The 16,466-nt window shown below is 35.7% G+C and overlaps 1 protein-coding gene and 1 long non-coding RNA gene across 4 annotated transcripts in view; one reads left to right on the top strand and one right to left on the bottom strand.

Moving 5' to 3' along the window:
• Positions 1-16,466, bottom strand: part of NAALADL2 (N-acetylated alpha-linked acidic dipeptidase like 2) — a 1,434,969-nt gene that overhangs the window by 1,233,203 nt on the left and 185,300 nt on the right. For all 3 annotated transcript variants that reach the window (XM_082458958.1, XM_082458959.1, XM_082458957.1), the window contains exon 2: positions 1,336-1,398. The gene's annotated coding sequence lies outside the window, so the exon portion shown is untranslated. The remainder of the gene's footprint in view (positions 1-1,335; positions 1,399-16,466) is intronic.
• Positions 1-16,466, top strand: part of LOC309659402 — a 103,626-nt gene that overhangs the window by 42,059 nt on the left and 45,101 nt on the right. The window lies entirely within an intron of this gene.

Raw genomic sequence — 16,466 nt, 5'->3', positions numbered from 1 at the left:
TGGGAAATAGCCACATAGCAAAGGGAGATCAGCTCTGTGCTTTGTGTCCACCTAGAGGGGTGGGATAGGGAGGGTGGGAGGGGGACGCAAGAGGGAGGACATATGGGGATATATGTATATGTATAGCTGATTCACTTTGTTATACGGCAGAAACAACACACCATTGTAAAGCAATTATACTCCAATAAAGATGTTAAAAAAAAAAAAAGTAAGCTGGACAAAGAGGTTAACATGATTAGCAGAACTGGGTTAAACCAGCGTTTCTTGCTGGGGGAACTAGTAGTACTTGAAGCTGGAAAATTCTTTGTTATGCAGGACAATTCTGTACATTCCAGGACATTTAGCATCTACAACCCAAAGGGACTGAATGTCAATATTATCTTAGTCCTTTTGACACTCTAAAACATGCTCAAATGTTTCTAAATGCCCCTTAGAGGTATGGTACTTCCATTAGCTGAAGTTGGGCACATTTCCACCCTGAACAAGACTGGAATTCTGTTGCAAATTCAGATATGATGAATGGATATTTGGTAGGCAATCATAATGCCTACAATGAATTCTAAGTTCCCTTTTAGTTCTAATGTCTACAGTTCTATGAAGATACATTAGTCTTAGACAACATATTTGAGTATAAAAAAATATTTTGCCATTCCAACAGTGCATTCTCACAACTAAAAAGTTCTATAACATTTTTCAATATAAGCAGAAATATTTATTTCTTTTCATTTCAGCACAACATTGTTACATTAACCTAGTGATAAAAATTGTAACATTTTCAGATATTTTGCTTTTTTTTGGGGAAATCAATGTTTCAATTCATATTGGAGAAAAGGAGAGAAATAAAAAACTCCATGCAAAAACAACAAGAGCCAATGGTTATACCAACAATGGTCTTAACTCCATGTTTCAGGAGAAAGGTGAGAGTGGAAGAATATGAACTCCTGAACTTATTCTGAGTATTGAAATGTTTGCTAGTTCCTTTCCACTGATAGTTCTAAGTAAGGTATCTATATTGCATTAAGTGTAATGAAATTAAAATGTTCTTATTTCACATAGTTCTAGTGTAGACTCTGGACACACGATAACAGAGGTCCTGTCTTGTTCATATTTTACTGCCAAGCATAGAATGTAGCAAATAATGCTCATTAAAAGTTTATTGAACAAATGAGTTTCTTTCAATTGTACACCTAAGAAACTTGCAGCAATGGAAAAAATATACAATAAAACCCTTTTCTATGTCTTCACAAAATCTTTTGTATCATATTTTTGTGTACTTAAAATTATAAATGTACTCAAACACTGAGCAAATAAGAATAAAATTTCCTTGCTTCTCACATAAAAGCGATGGTCTCTGGAGCCCTTGGGTTCTGTAGAGGTTCCTCTAGTTTAGGGGTGGGCCTGTTGGAGGATGAACAGAACAAAGAAGATTAATAGGTAGAGCTTGACTTTTTACACCTGCTTTAAGTATGCATTCTATTTTTATATCTTTTATTTATTTGTATTCTGGGTAAAATTTTAGCATAAATTCAACGACTAAAAATAATTTTGGAACACTGGTCTACAAAATGGACAGGTGTTACATCATTGTTGCTTCATTCCCAGGTATGGAAAATATTTTCAAAGTCTGCTCAACAAAGTTCACTTTCCAAAAAACGTTAATCATTGTTCAAGGCAAGTTACCTTGGTGATACCCATCAAAAAAGTAGGGACTGGAATTTTTCTTCATTTGTGTCAATAGCACTGCCCCCTGGAGACACAAATGCAAATTGCCCTTGAAGTGAAGATTATTTTGTTCGATGTTCATATTAAAACTGTGCAAGGTGCTGGGGAAAGGAATTAATAGGACATGATCTTTTCCCTCAAGGAATTTACTAGATAGCACATAATAGATATGTAAATATGTCTCTCCTTTTCTTAGAGAACCAGTTCAACCTACAACCCTCATAAGAACAGCCCAACATAACGCAGACTTCATCCTTTCCCCCATAGTAATTAGACCAAAAGCAGACAACTTATACACATTCAGCCAATTACATTCTCTCTACCTGAAATTTGAAATTAGGTCAGTGATTCTGAGTCAGTAATCTAAGAAGAGATGGGGAAGTATGCAGCAAAAAGGGTCCATGCTGGCGTTTAGGTAAGATAAAGCCACATATGGACTGAAATTATGAAGGAGCAGAGACTAAGGGGCTTACAAAGAAAACCAGTTTGCAAAATTAAATGAAAGAAATGTGCAAAGAAAGAAACAAGGAGAAAAGAATAAATGTCCCCAAAGACAGAGAAAAGAAACTATATCTTTCCAGTCCGCATGAAGCCCAATGACATTGCTGACAAATGGATTCTATGCTATTTCACAGGATCTTTATAATGCACCTCCTTTCGATGTAGTTAGAGTGGGTGTGGCTTCCTCTTTCTTCAGCTAAGTGCTTCCTGCTAGAAGCAGAAGACTGGCAGGCAAACTATATACACAACACTTTGTAAACCCCACAAATGTTATCATTATCTATTCTATACTACTTTTGAATTTCCTCTTTATCTTTCATTCTTTATCTTATTCTTTGTGTCCTTTGCTTCCTATACCTCTCTCCCTCCTTTTACGAATATTCGGCTCTATTTCCTTTCTTAGTTTTTCAATTTTACTCCCCAATTCTGAATAGTGCCTAAGTATTATTACAGTGCTTACAGGCAATTCAAAGACATCATGTCACGTCAACCTTTCCAACATAATCCCAATTGTATAGCCAGTAAGAAACAAAATAAAAGTTGTATTAGCTTTTGGGTCATAGATTCTGAATATTAGACTTAGAAAATTTCTTGCTAGTGAAATAAGAACTAACACACGAACAATTCATAGTCTAAACAATATTTAAGAAAATATTTTTGGAGCTTATAGATAAAATGTGTTTTAAGAAAGACTCAGGGCTCTGTAGTTTACTTCTTCTAAGTAAAAACATTTGCAAGTTTGACATGAATTAAGAAAATGAAATGCAATGAGCTCTCCATGTCATAAAACAGCAGGTTTTCATACATTAAAGCTGCTTGGGCTTTGGCATTCTAAATGGACCCAAATTAGGCAATAATGATCAAGGCTAAGAAAATCCTGGTGAGTAATTACCAGATGTGAAGATATGATGGTCAAGGGCATGTTGGACAATTATTGTCTATCGGGTTTGAATCCCCAAGAAATATCATTTACTGAGGCTTCTACTTTGATCACAGATTTAAAGGGATGCAGAAGCATTGATTTTCATTTATTCTTTTACTGGTTTCTACTTATATCTACATGTTGAATTTCACAAAATGCAGGAATTCACCTATGTCTCTACAAACAGGACACTCAATATCAGTTACTCTATTATCAGACTGAATTAAGAAACAAAATGGAGTAGGGTATGAAAAATATTTAAAAGCTATAATAATATTTACAGCATTTTACATAAAGTATATACATTACCCTCATAAAAACATATGAGATAAAAATAGTCAAATTTATATTGGTGTCTTATGTGTCAGGAGCACTCATAGTTGTATTTCATTTAATCCTAAAAACATTATTGAGGTGTATATCATTATCTTTATTTTAATGATGTAAAGTTTGAGATGGGGATAGGTTTAGTAACTTGTCTTTAAAGACTCCCAAACTTTCTCTGTTCATGGTATGCTTAGTATCTCAGTAATTATTCCATGTGCCAGAGGCTAAAAGACAAAGGTAACAGACAACATCCAGGATGGCAACATTAGGAGCTCTCAGACCCCCTCTCCAATGAGACAATCATAACAGGTAAAAGTTACAGAAAAAATGACCACTTGAAGTTTATGAAAATTGTCCTAAGGGTGTACAGAAAAAAAGGAAACATTTGTTCAAGAAAGTCTACTAAATCTCAGTACAAACAGCAAGAGTCTGTCGCTTGAGCCACAACCTGCTTCCTCCCTTTGCTCTCCAGCTTAGTGTGATTCAAACTACACTCCAAGTGGATGGGGTCAAAAATGCAAGGCTCCCTCTCTCTCCAACTCTCAGACACAGACTGTGATATCTCTACAGGAGAGCCCGGCCACGAGCATTTCTCATCATCTTCCTGCTCTGTGTTGCAGAGACTAAATTCCAGGCAAGTGTGACCAACAAGGCAGGGATTCACTTTCTCCAACTAGTCCCATTCATAACACAGAGCTTTTATGACAAGCATGACAGGTGAAGAATATTGGAACTCAACATCCATTGATCCAGCTTATTTGTAGGGTAAAATTCCATGCTAGCAAAGACAAGGCGAGAAGATCAAAAGCTACTGTCCTACACAGCATTCTGCTCTTACATAAGGGATGATACTCCAAGAGGCGCAGGCCATATTACCTGTTCCCAGTACTTGAGTCATTATTTAGAGATTGTGCCGAGGGAAAGAGCAAATTATAAGATGAGAGATATCTGAAGCTCTCCCAAGGGAACTGACTTTATTTTGAACATAGTGTGGGGAAGTTCAAGCCTAAGGTTACTCTAAAAAGCAATGGATATTTAGTGGCAAGCAAGTAAGAAAAGTCTGGGAGCTTCAAGAGAGCAATAAACTAAACCATAAGCCAACTAGTTTATTAGAGAGAACCAGGGGAAATGACAGTTAATAAGAGGCTTATCAATATTAGAACAACCACAGAGACTGGCCTCAAAAACTGTGTTTGCAATTACTGGAGCCTAACAGCTGGTTGTGGTATGAACAGAGGCACACAGATTAACAGAGAGATTGGTGAAAAAGAAAGTCAAAGATAGCCCTGCTAAAACCACGGTCATCCTAGGGAAATCACACCAGATGGCAACTTGAATCCACAGGAACAAATAATAAGAACAAGATATGTTAAATAAGAAGGTTAATATAAAAACATCATAAATAAATACTTGTTCTCCTTTCTTCTTCCTGCTTTTGTAAAAGCTACCAAATTATATAAAGTAATAATTATAACAATACATTTTTGGATTCGTAAAATAACATAGATGTAATATACATACATAAAAATAATAGCACAGGGGGTCTGGGCAAGATGGCAGAAGAGTAAGATGCGGAGATCACCCTCCTCCCCACAGATACATCAGAAATACATCTACACGTGGAGCTGCTCCTATAGAACACCCACTGAACACTGGCAGAAGACATCAGACCTCCCAAAAGGCAAGAAATTCCTCACGTACCTGGGTAGGGCAAAAGAAAAAAGAAACAAAAGAGACAAAAGAATAGGGACAGGACCTGCACCAGTGGGAGGGAGCCGTGAAGGAGGAAAGGTTTCCACACACTAGGAAGCCCCTTCGTGGGCAGAGACTGCGGGTGGCGGAGGGGGGAAGCTTCGGAGCCACGGAGGAGAGCGCAGCCACAGGGGTGCGGAGGGCAAAGCGGAGAGATTCCCGCACAGAGGCTCAGTGCCGAGCAGCACTCACCAGCCCGAGAGGCTTGTCTGCTCACCCGCCGGGGCGGGCGGGGGCTGGGAGCTGAGGCTCGGGCTTCGGTGCTAGCCGGGAGGGAGTCCGGGAAAAAGTCTGCAGCTCCCAAAGAGGCAAGAGACTTTTTCTTGCCTCTTTGTTTCGCGGTGTGCAAGGAGAGGGGATTCAGAGCGCCGCCTAAACGAGCTCCAGAGACGGGTGCGAGCCACGGCTATCAGCGCGGACCCCAGAGGCGGGCAGGAGACGCTAAGGCTGCTGCTGCCGCCACCAAGAAGCCTGTGTGCAAGCACAGGTCACTATCCACACCTCCCCTCCTGGGAGCCTGTGCAGCCCGCCACGGCCAGGCTCCCGTGATCCAGGGACAACTTCCCTGGGAGAACGCACTGCGCGCCTCAGGCTGCTGCAACGTCACGCCGGCCTCTGCTGCCGCAGGCTCGCCCCGCCTCCTCCGTACCCCTCCCTCCCCCCGCCTGAGTGAGCCAGAGCCCCCGAAGCAGCTGCTCCTTTAACCCCCTCCTGTCTGAGCGAAGAACAGACACCCTCAGGCGACCTACACGCAGAGGCGGGTCCAAATCCAAAGCTGAACCCCGGGAGCTGTGCGAACAAAGAAGAGAAAGGGAAATTTCTCCCAGCAGCCTCAGAAGCAGCGGATTAAAGCTCCACAAACAACTTGATGTGCCTGCATCTGTTGAATGCCTGAATAGACAACGACTCATCCCAAATTGAGGAGGTGGACTTTGGGAGCAGGCTATATTAACTTTTCCCCTCTTCCTCTTTTTGTGAGTGTATATGTGTATGCTTCTGGGTGAGATTTTGTCTGTATAGCTTTGCTTTCACCATTTGTCCTAGGGTTTGGTATGCCTTTTTTTTTTTTTTTTTTTTTACTTAAAAAATTTTTTTTTCTTAATAAATTTTTTCTTAATAATTTTTTCCTTATTTTTTTATTTTAAAAAATTAAAAAAATTTTTTCCCTAATAATTTTTTTCTTATTTTTTATTTTAAAAAATTAAATATTTTTTTTCTTAATAAATTTTTTCTTAATAATTTTTTTCTTATTTTTTATTTTAAAAAATTTGAAAAAAAATTTTGTTCTTAAATTTTTCTTAATAATTGTTTTCTTATTTTTATTTTAAAAAATTAAAAAATTTATTTAAAAAATTTTTTTTAATTTTTTTCTTAATAAATTTTTTCTTATTTTTTATTATAATAGCTTTATTTTATTTTATCTTATTTTATTTTATTTTATTTTATCCTTTTTCTTTCTTTCTTTCTATTTTTTCTCCCTTTTATTCAGAGCCATGTGGATGAAAGGCGCTTGGTACTCCAGCCAGGCATCAGCGCTGTGCCTCTGAAGTGGGAGAGCCAACTTCAGGACACTGGTCCACAAGAAACCTCCCAGCTCCACGTAATACCAAACGGCAAAAATCTCTCAGAGATCTCCATCTCAAAATCAAGACCCAGCTTCACTCAGCGACCAGCAAGCTACAGTGCTGGACACCCTATCCCAAACAACTAGCAAGACAGGAACACAGCCCCATCCATTAGCAGAGAGGCTGCTTAAAATCATAATAAGGACACAGACACCCCCAAAACACACCACCAGACGTGGACGTTCCCACCAGAAAGACAAGATCCAACCTCATCCACCAGAACACAGGCACTAGTCCCCTCCACCAGGAAGCCTACACAACCCACTGAACCAACCTTAGCCACTGGGGACAGATACCAAAAACAACGGGAACTACGAACCTGCAGCCTGTGAAAAGGAGACCCCAAACACAGTAAGATAAGCAAAATGAGAAAACAGAAAAACACACAGCAGATGAAGGAGCAGGGTCAAAACCCACCAGACCTAACAAATGAAGAGGAAATAGGCAGTCTACCTGAGAAAGAATTCAGAATAATGATAGTAAAGATGATCCAAAATCTTGGAAATAGAATAGACAAAATGAAAGAAACATTTAACAATGACGTAGAAGAACTAAAGAGGAACCAAGCAATGATGAAAAACACAATAAATGTAATTAAAAATACTCTAGACAGGATCAATAGCAGAATAACTGAGGCAGAAGAACGGATAAGAGACCTGGAAGATAAAAGAGTGGAAATAACTACTGCAGAGCAGAATAAAGAAAAAAGAATGAAAAGAACTGAGGACAGTCTCAGAGACCTCTGGGACAACATTAAACACACCAACATTCGAATTATAGGGGTCCCAGAAGAAGAAGAGAAAAAGAAAGGGACTGAGAAAATATTTGAAGAGATTATAGTTGAAAACTTCCCTAATATGGGAAAGGAAATACTTAATCAAGTCCTGGAAGCACAGAGAGTCCCTTACAGGATAAATCAAAGGAGAAACATGCCAAGACACATATTAATCAAACTATCAAAAATTAAATACGAAGAAAACATATTAAGAGCAGCAAGGGAAAAACAACAAATAACACACAAGGGAATCCCCATAAGGTTAACAGCTGATCTTTCAGCAGAAACTCTGCAAGCCAGAAGGGAGTGGCAGGATATACTTAAAGTGATGAAGGAGAAAAACCTACAACCAAGATTACTCTACCCAGCAAGGATCTCATTCAGATTCGATGGAGAAATTAAAACCTTTACAGACAAGCAAAAGCTGAGAGAGTTCAGCACCACCAAACCAGCTTTATAACAAATGCTAAAGGAACTTTTCTAGGCAAGAAACACAAGAGAAGGAAAACACCTACAATAACAAACCCAAAACATTTAAGGAAATGGGAATAGGAACATACATATCAATAATTACCTTAAATGTGAATGGATTAAATGCTCCCACCAAAAGACACAGACTGGCTGAATGGATACAAAAACAAGACCCATATATATGCTGTCTACAAGAGACCCACTTCAGACCTAGAGACACATACAGACTGAAAGTGAGGGGATGGAAAACATATTCCATGCAAATGGAAATCAAAAGAAAGCTGGAGTAGTAATTCTCATATCAGAGAAAATAGACTTTAAAATAAAGACTATTACAACAGACAAAGAAGGACACTATATAATGATCAAGGGATTGATCCAAGAAGAAGGTATAACAATTGTAAATATTTATGCACCCAACATAGGAGCACCTCAATACATAAGGCAAATACTAACAGCCATAAAAGGGGAAATCGACAGCAACACAATCACAGTAGGGGACTTTAACACCCCACTTTCACCAATGGACAGATCATCCAAAATGAACATAAATAAGGAAACACAAGCTTTAAATGATACATTAAACAACATGGACTTAATTGATACTTCTATGACATTCTACCCAAAAACAACAGAATACACTTTCTGCTCAAGTGCTCATGGAACATTCTCCAGGACAGGTCACACCTTGGGTCACAAATCAAGCCTCAGTAAATTTAAGAAAATTGAATTCATATCAAGCATCTTTTCTGACCACAACACCATGAGACTAGATATCAATTACAGGAAAAGATCTGTAAAAAATACAAACACATGGAGGCTACACAATACACTACTTAATAAAGAAGTGATCACTGAGGAAATCAAAGGGGAAATCAAAAAATACCTAGAAACAAATGACAATGGAGATACGACGACCCAAAACCTATGAGATGCAGCAAAAGCAGTTCTAAGAGGGAAGTTTATAGCAATACAAGCCTACCTCAAGAAACAGGAAACATCTCGAAAAAACAACCTAACCTTGCACCTAAAGCAATTAGAGAAAGAAGAACAAAAAAACCCCAAAGCTAGCAGAAGAGAAGAAATCATAAATATCAGATCAGAAATAAATGAAAAAGAAATGAAGGAAACGTTAGCAAAGATCAATAAAACTAAAAGCTGGTCCTTTGAGAAGATAAACAAAATTGATAAACCATTAGGCAGACTTACCAAGAGAAAAAGGGAGAAGACTCAAATCAATAGAATTAAAAATGAAAAAGGAGAAGTAACCACTGACACTGTAGAAATACAAAGGATCATGAGAGATTACTACAAGCAACTCTATGCCAATAAAATGGACAACCTGGAAGAAATGGACAAATTCTTAGAAATGCACAACCTGCTGAGACTGAACCAGGAAGAAATAGAAAATATGAACAGACCAATCACAAGCACTGAAATTGAAACTGTGATTAAAAATCTTCCAACAAACAAAAGCCCAGGACCAGATGGCTTCACAGGCGAATTCTATCAAACATTTAGAGAAGAGCTAACACCTATCCTTCTCAAACTCTTCCAAAATATTGCAGAGGGAGGAACACTCCCAAACTCATTCTACAAGGCCACCATCACCCTGATACCAAAACTAAACAAAGATGTCACAAAGAAAGAAAACTACAGGCCAATATCACTGATGAACATGGATGCAAAAATCCTTAACAAAATACTAGCAAACAGAATCCAACAGCACATTAAAAGGATCATACACCATGATCAAGTGGGGCTTATTCCAGGAATGCAAGGATTCTTCAATATATGCAAATCAATCAACGTGATACGCCATATTAACAAACTGAAGGAGAAAAACCATATGATCATCTCAATAGATGCAGAGAAAGCTTTCGACAAAATTCAACACCCATTTATGATAAAAGCCCTGCAGAAAGTAGGCATAGAGGGAACTTTCCTCAACATAATAAAGGCCATATATGACAAACCCACAGCCAACATTGTCCTCAATGGTGAAAAACTGAAACCATTTCCATTAAGATCAGGAACAAGACAAGGTTGCCCACTCTCACCACTATTATTCAACATAGTTTTGGAAGTGTTAGCCACACCAATCAGAGAAGAAAAAGAAATAAAAGGAATACAAATCAGAAAAGAAGAAGCAAAACTGTCACTGTTTGCAGATGACATGACACTATACATAGAGAATCCTAAAGATGCTACCAGAAAACTCCTAGAGCTAATCAATGAATTTGGTAAAGGAGCAGGATACAAAATTAATGCACAGAAATCTCTTGCATTCCTATATACTAATGATGAAAAATCTGAAAGTGAAATTAAGAAAACACTCCCGTTTACCATTGCAACAAAAAGAATAAAATATCTAGGAATAAACCTACCTAAGGAGACAAAAGACCTAGATTTTAAGACAAAAAAAAATGTTACTAGAAACGAAGGACATTTTATTTTAATAAAAGGGTCAAACTATCAAGAAAATACAATATAAAAAGTATATATGTGCCTTAAAATAGAGTTCCCAAAAATACAAAGTAAAATCTGACAGGATAAAGGAAGAAATAGACAATAATACTTGGAGACTTCACATTCTATAATGCACAGAACGACCAGCAGGAGTTCAATAAGGAAATAGAAGACTGAATGATAAACTAGACCTAATACATGTATAGGATAATTCACCAAACAACAACAGAACACACATTCTTCTTAAGAATATTTTCTAGAATTGACCATATACTAGAGCATTAAACAAGCCTCAATAAATTTAAATGATTAAAACCAAACAAAGTATGTTCTCCAACTACAGTGGAATGAAACTAGAAATCAATAAAAGAAAAAAATTCGGAAAATTCACAAATGTGTGGAAATTGAACAATACCCTCCTAAATAAACAATGGTTTAAAGATGAAATCACAAGAAAAATAGAAAATAGCTTGAGATAAATGAAAATTAAAATGAAGATGTAATATACCAAAACTTATGAGATGCTGTTAATGCAGTGCTTAAGTGGAAATTTATAACCGTAAACACCTATATTATCAAAGAAGAAAGATTACAAATAAATAACCTAAACTTCCACTTCAAGAACTTAGAAAAAGAAGCGCAAACTAAATATACCTGATTGCTACTTGTGTGTCTTCTTTGGAGAAATGTCTATTCAAGTTTTTTGCTCACTTTTCAGTCAGGTTTTAGAGTTGTTGCTATTGAGTTGTAGGAGTTCCTTACATATTTTGGATATTAATCCCTAATTAGATATATAGTTTGCAAATTTTTTCTCCCATTCTACAGGTTGCCTTTTCACTGTTAATTATATTCTTTGCTATGCAGAAGTTTTTTAGTTTGACATAGTCCCACTTTTCTGTTTTTCCTTCTTTGTCTGTGCTTTTGACATCATATTCAAGAAATCATTACCAAGACCATTTTCATGAAGCATTTCCCCTATGTTTTCCTCAAAGAGTTTTATATGTCCATGTCTTACAGTTAAGTATTTAATCCATTTGGGGTTGATTTTTGTGTATGGTGTAAAGTAAGGATCTGAATTCATCCTTTTGCATGTGTATGTTCAGTTTTCCCCAACACCATTTGTTGAAGAGACTATCCTTTCCCCATTGTTTATTCTTGGCACCATTGTTGAAGATCATTTGACCATATAATTCAGGAGTTTATTTAGAGGCTTTCTATTCTGTCACATTGGTGTATGTGTCTGTCTTTATGTCAGTACCTAGCTGTTTTAGTTACTGTAGCTTTGTAATATATTTTGAAATCAGGAAGCGTGATGCCTCCACTTTGTTTTCTCAAGATTGGTCTGGCTATTTGAGGTCCTTTGTGGTTTCATATACATTTTAGGATTGCTTTTCTATTTCTGTCTTAAAACATGCCACTGGGATTTTGATAGGAATTGCATTGATTACTCAATATCACCAATCATCAGGGAAATGAAAATCAAAACCACAATAAGATATCATCTCATACCTTAGGATAGCTATTATTAAAAAACAATAATAAATAACAAGTGTTGGTGAAGATGTGAAGAAAACAAAAGCCTTGTATACTCTTGATGGGAATGTAGAATGATGAAGCCATTATGGAAAACAATATGGAGTCTCCTCAAAAAATTAAAAACAGAAATGCCATGTGATTCAGCAATCCCACTTTAGGATATTTATCCAAAAGAATTGAAATTAATATCTCAAAGAGCTATTTGCATTCCCATGTGAATTGCAGCATTATCCACAATAGCCAAGATAATGGAAAACAACTAAATGTCCATCAGTGGAGGAATGGACAAAGAAAAGGTGTATATATACACAATGGAATATTATTCAGCCTTAAGAAAAGCTGGAAATCATGCCACATGCAACAATATAGATGAACCTTGAAGACATTATGCCAAGTGAAATAAGCCAGTCACTGAAGGAAACATATTGCATGATTCCACTTACATGAGGTATATAAAAAAGTCAAACACATAGAAGCAAAGTGTAGAATTGTGGTTTCCAGGGACTGGGGTAAGGAGGAAATGGTGAGCTGTTATTCAATAGGTATAAAGTTTCAGTTATACAAGATTATTAAGCTCTGGAGATCTACAACATACCATTGGGCCTGTAGTTAACAATACTGTCTTGTACCATCAAAAATACCTTAAGAGAGTAGAGCTCATGTTAAGTGTCCTTACCACAATAAAAAATATATATAAGAAGTAATAAATGAGTTCAAAACTGAAGCATATAAGATCAATATTAAAAATCAATAATATTTCTATACATTAGCAGCGAACAGTCCAAAAACGGAATTAAGAAAACAATTATATTTACAACATAATATAACTAATAAAATACTTAGAAATAAATTTAACAAAAATAGTACAAACTTTTTCTGTGAAAACTACAAAAATTTATTGAAAGAAATTATAGAATATCTAAATAAATGGGAAGACATCCCATATTCATGAGTTGAAACTCTTAATATTATTGAGCCATTATACCTCAGATTGATTTACAGATTCAATGTAATTCCTGTCAAAATTGCAGCTGACTTCTTTGCTCAAATGGCCAAGCTGATCCTAAATTCATATGAAAATTTAAGGGACCCAGAATAAACAAAACAATCTTGAAAAAGATGAACAAAGATGGAGGATTCACACTTCCTGAGTTCAGAACTTACTACAAAGTCACAGACTTTGTCTATAAATCAAGCCTGTATGGTACTGGCATAAGGATAAATACAGAGGTCAATGGAATAGAATTGGAAATACAGAAATAAACCCTCACAGTTTTAGTCAATTGATTTTAACAAGGGAGCCAAGACAATTCAATAAGGAAAGAAAATTCATTTCAACAAATGGTGTTGGTGAAACAGGACATTCATATGCAAAAAAATAAATCTGAATCCCTTCTTCATACCATACTCAACTCAAAGTTGTATCATAGACTTAAATGTAAGAGTTTAAACAATAAAACACTTAGAAAATATAGGAGAAATTTTCCATGACCTCAGGATTAGGGAAAGCATTCTTAAATATGATACCAAAAGACAAACTACATAAATTTGACTTCATTAAATTAAAAAAAAGTTGTGTTTCAATAGATACCATCAAGAAAATGAAAATAGACCAGACAACATAGGAGAAAATATTTGCAAATCAAACGTCTAATAAGGGACTTGTGTTCAGATTATACATAAGTATCCAAACCCTTACAAGTCAATAATAATAAGACAATCCAATTAAGAAATGGATAAAGGATCTGAATGTATATTTCTCTAAATACATACAAATTGCCAATAAGCATATTAAGAGATCATTAACCAATAGAGAAATGCGAATTAAAGCCAAGATGAGATACCACTTTATACCTACTAGGGTGGCTCTAACCAAAGAAATATATAATAATGAGTGTTGGTGAGGATGTGGAGAAATTGGAACACTGATACACTGCTGGTGAGAATACAAAATGATGCAATATTTTGGAAAACAACCTGGCAGTTTCTCAAATAAGTAAATATAGGGTCATGACTCTTTAATTTCACTCTATATAGTCAAGAAAAATGAAAATATATGTTCACACAAAAATTGGTACACAAATGTTCATAGCAGCTTTATTCCATGTGGAATAAAATGGAAATAATCCAAATGCCCATCAAATGATGAATGGATAAATTGAATGTACTTAAAAATAGAATATAATTCAGGAATAAAATATAATGAAATAGTGATACACACTACAACATGAATGAACCTAGAAAACATTATGTTAAGTGAAAGAAGCTAGTCACAAAAGACAACATATTAAATGATTCCATTTAGATGGAAAATCCAGAATAGGAAAATCTATAGAGACATAAAGTAGATTAGTAATTGCTGGAAGCTGGGGAGAAATGAAGAATGACTGACAGTGGGTATGGCATTTCTTCAAGGGATGATGAGAATCGTCTAAAATCGATTTTGGTGATGATTGCACAAATCTGTGAATATAGTAAAAACTAATAATTGTAGACTTTAAATGAGAAAATTGTATGGCATGTGAATTATATTTCATTATATATAATGAAATATGTAACAGTTCCATATTTTAAGTAATTAGATCCAAACTACTTAATAAGTATTTATATCCTAATAATCTTAGTAGCTGATTGGAAAAAAATACACACAATTTAAAGAAGGTATTTTTTTAAATTTCATTCTTAAATAACCACAATTATCTACTAATGGAATTTGTGTTCCTTTTGGGCCACACTTCTCAAACATTGAAATCATACTGGACATCACCACTCTCATTTCCCATTGTACATTGTTATTCATACAGTAGTTGCTTTTAACAAGCAAACTTAAAATACAGCTTTGTAAATATATGATAGCATCAAAAGCGATGCAGTACAATCTAATGCTAAAACAATGAACTTCTTTGAGCTAGTAGTTTGCATAGTATTCAATAGATGTCCGACAGATGTCAAGCACCTTTGTGCTTTCCTTGAAAAATTAAAATATCCTGTGATGCTCCTCTGTGACCCTTCTATGAGTTTTACTTTGGCACCTCACTGCTTACAAGCACTAGCCCTAGTAGATACACTTGGTAAGTGGCAGAACATGGATCCACATGACTAATTTTGTAGTTACTAACTCTCCACTTATTTCATGAAGCCAAAGTGCTGAGTGCCTTAATCAAAATACTTTAATCTCTGAAATGGGTTGTAATATCGAAATTCAGATTATTATAACGTTTATCATATTCAAATTAAAGTCAAAAGGTGAAATCAGCCTGGGTTAGCAAAATAAAGAAACTGTTAAATTTAGAAGGAGAATCATTTCAGAAAGAACTTGAGTTTTGACAAAGAATTGAGTAAGTTATTAGCATTGCTTTCTGAGGACCATTTAGTTAGACAATTACTTGGTCTCACCTAAGCACAGGTCTATAGGTAAAAAGCACAGTTGTGTTTCCTATATTTCACAGAAGGTTTTGAACATTTACATAATTTTGGATTTCAAAGCAAGTCTCTCAAATTTAAACCACACTCTAGTAACACAAAAATTAAAGCCCCAAATTCATTTCAGAAACAATGCAAGAGAAAAATGGTGACAGGTGTGCATGTTTCTCTGTCATTGTGGTTTCTAGCATAGCATTAAGAATCAAGTATTTTTATTGAGTCTCTAGAGCCTATTGGTTAAGAATATTAAATTGGCTTTAGGCTACAAGGGAATCAAATCCCAAATGGTCCATTCATTTCCTAGTTGTCTCTTAAAGTCCCTGAGCTTGAGTCTTTATAATCTATGCAATGAGAATATTCTCACAAAATTGTTATAACATCAAATAAGAAAAGCCTGAAATATTTAGTATAGTTCCTAGCATAAACTAAGAACTCATAAATGGTGGTAGTAATAATAGTTATTTCTAAGAGAATTATTAATCCCTTTACATTGCCCTTAATATCCAAACCCTAAATTCAGAGTATCTATTCTTAGAAGAAAATGAAAGGAAAGTCACACAAGTAAAGTCAGTTTCAATCATCCACATTAATGAAAAAGGGCAGTGATGGAAACATAATTCCCAAAGCCCTTCTACTTATGGTTGTCATGCCATACACACACACACACACACACACACACACACACATACATTGCCCTTTTAGAGAATCAATTATGACCTAGGTTTGTTATTTTAAACAATTATTTTAAGTAAAATTGAGTCTTTACATTAAAAATTCTACTTTAAAAATCAATTTCATATCAAAAATGGTAGGAGTGGAGTGCTCCTACTCTCCCTTTAGTAACAAATTAGGGAACACACGAAATTAAATAAAAGGCTCACAGGCATCATTCATGTCTTTGTCACTTGTGTTTCATAAAAATGTCATTTCCATTAAAATGGCA

Source organism: Balaenoptera physalus (genome assembly GCF_965194825.1).
Source record: "Balaenoptera physalus genome assembly, chromosome: 4".
NCBI classification, from domain to species: Eukaryota; Metazoa; Chordata; class Mammalia; order Artiodactyla; family Balaenopteridae; genus Balaenoptera; species Balaenoptera physalus.
This window is presented reverse-complemented; position numbering and strand designations above follow the sequence as displayed.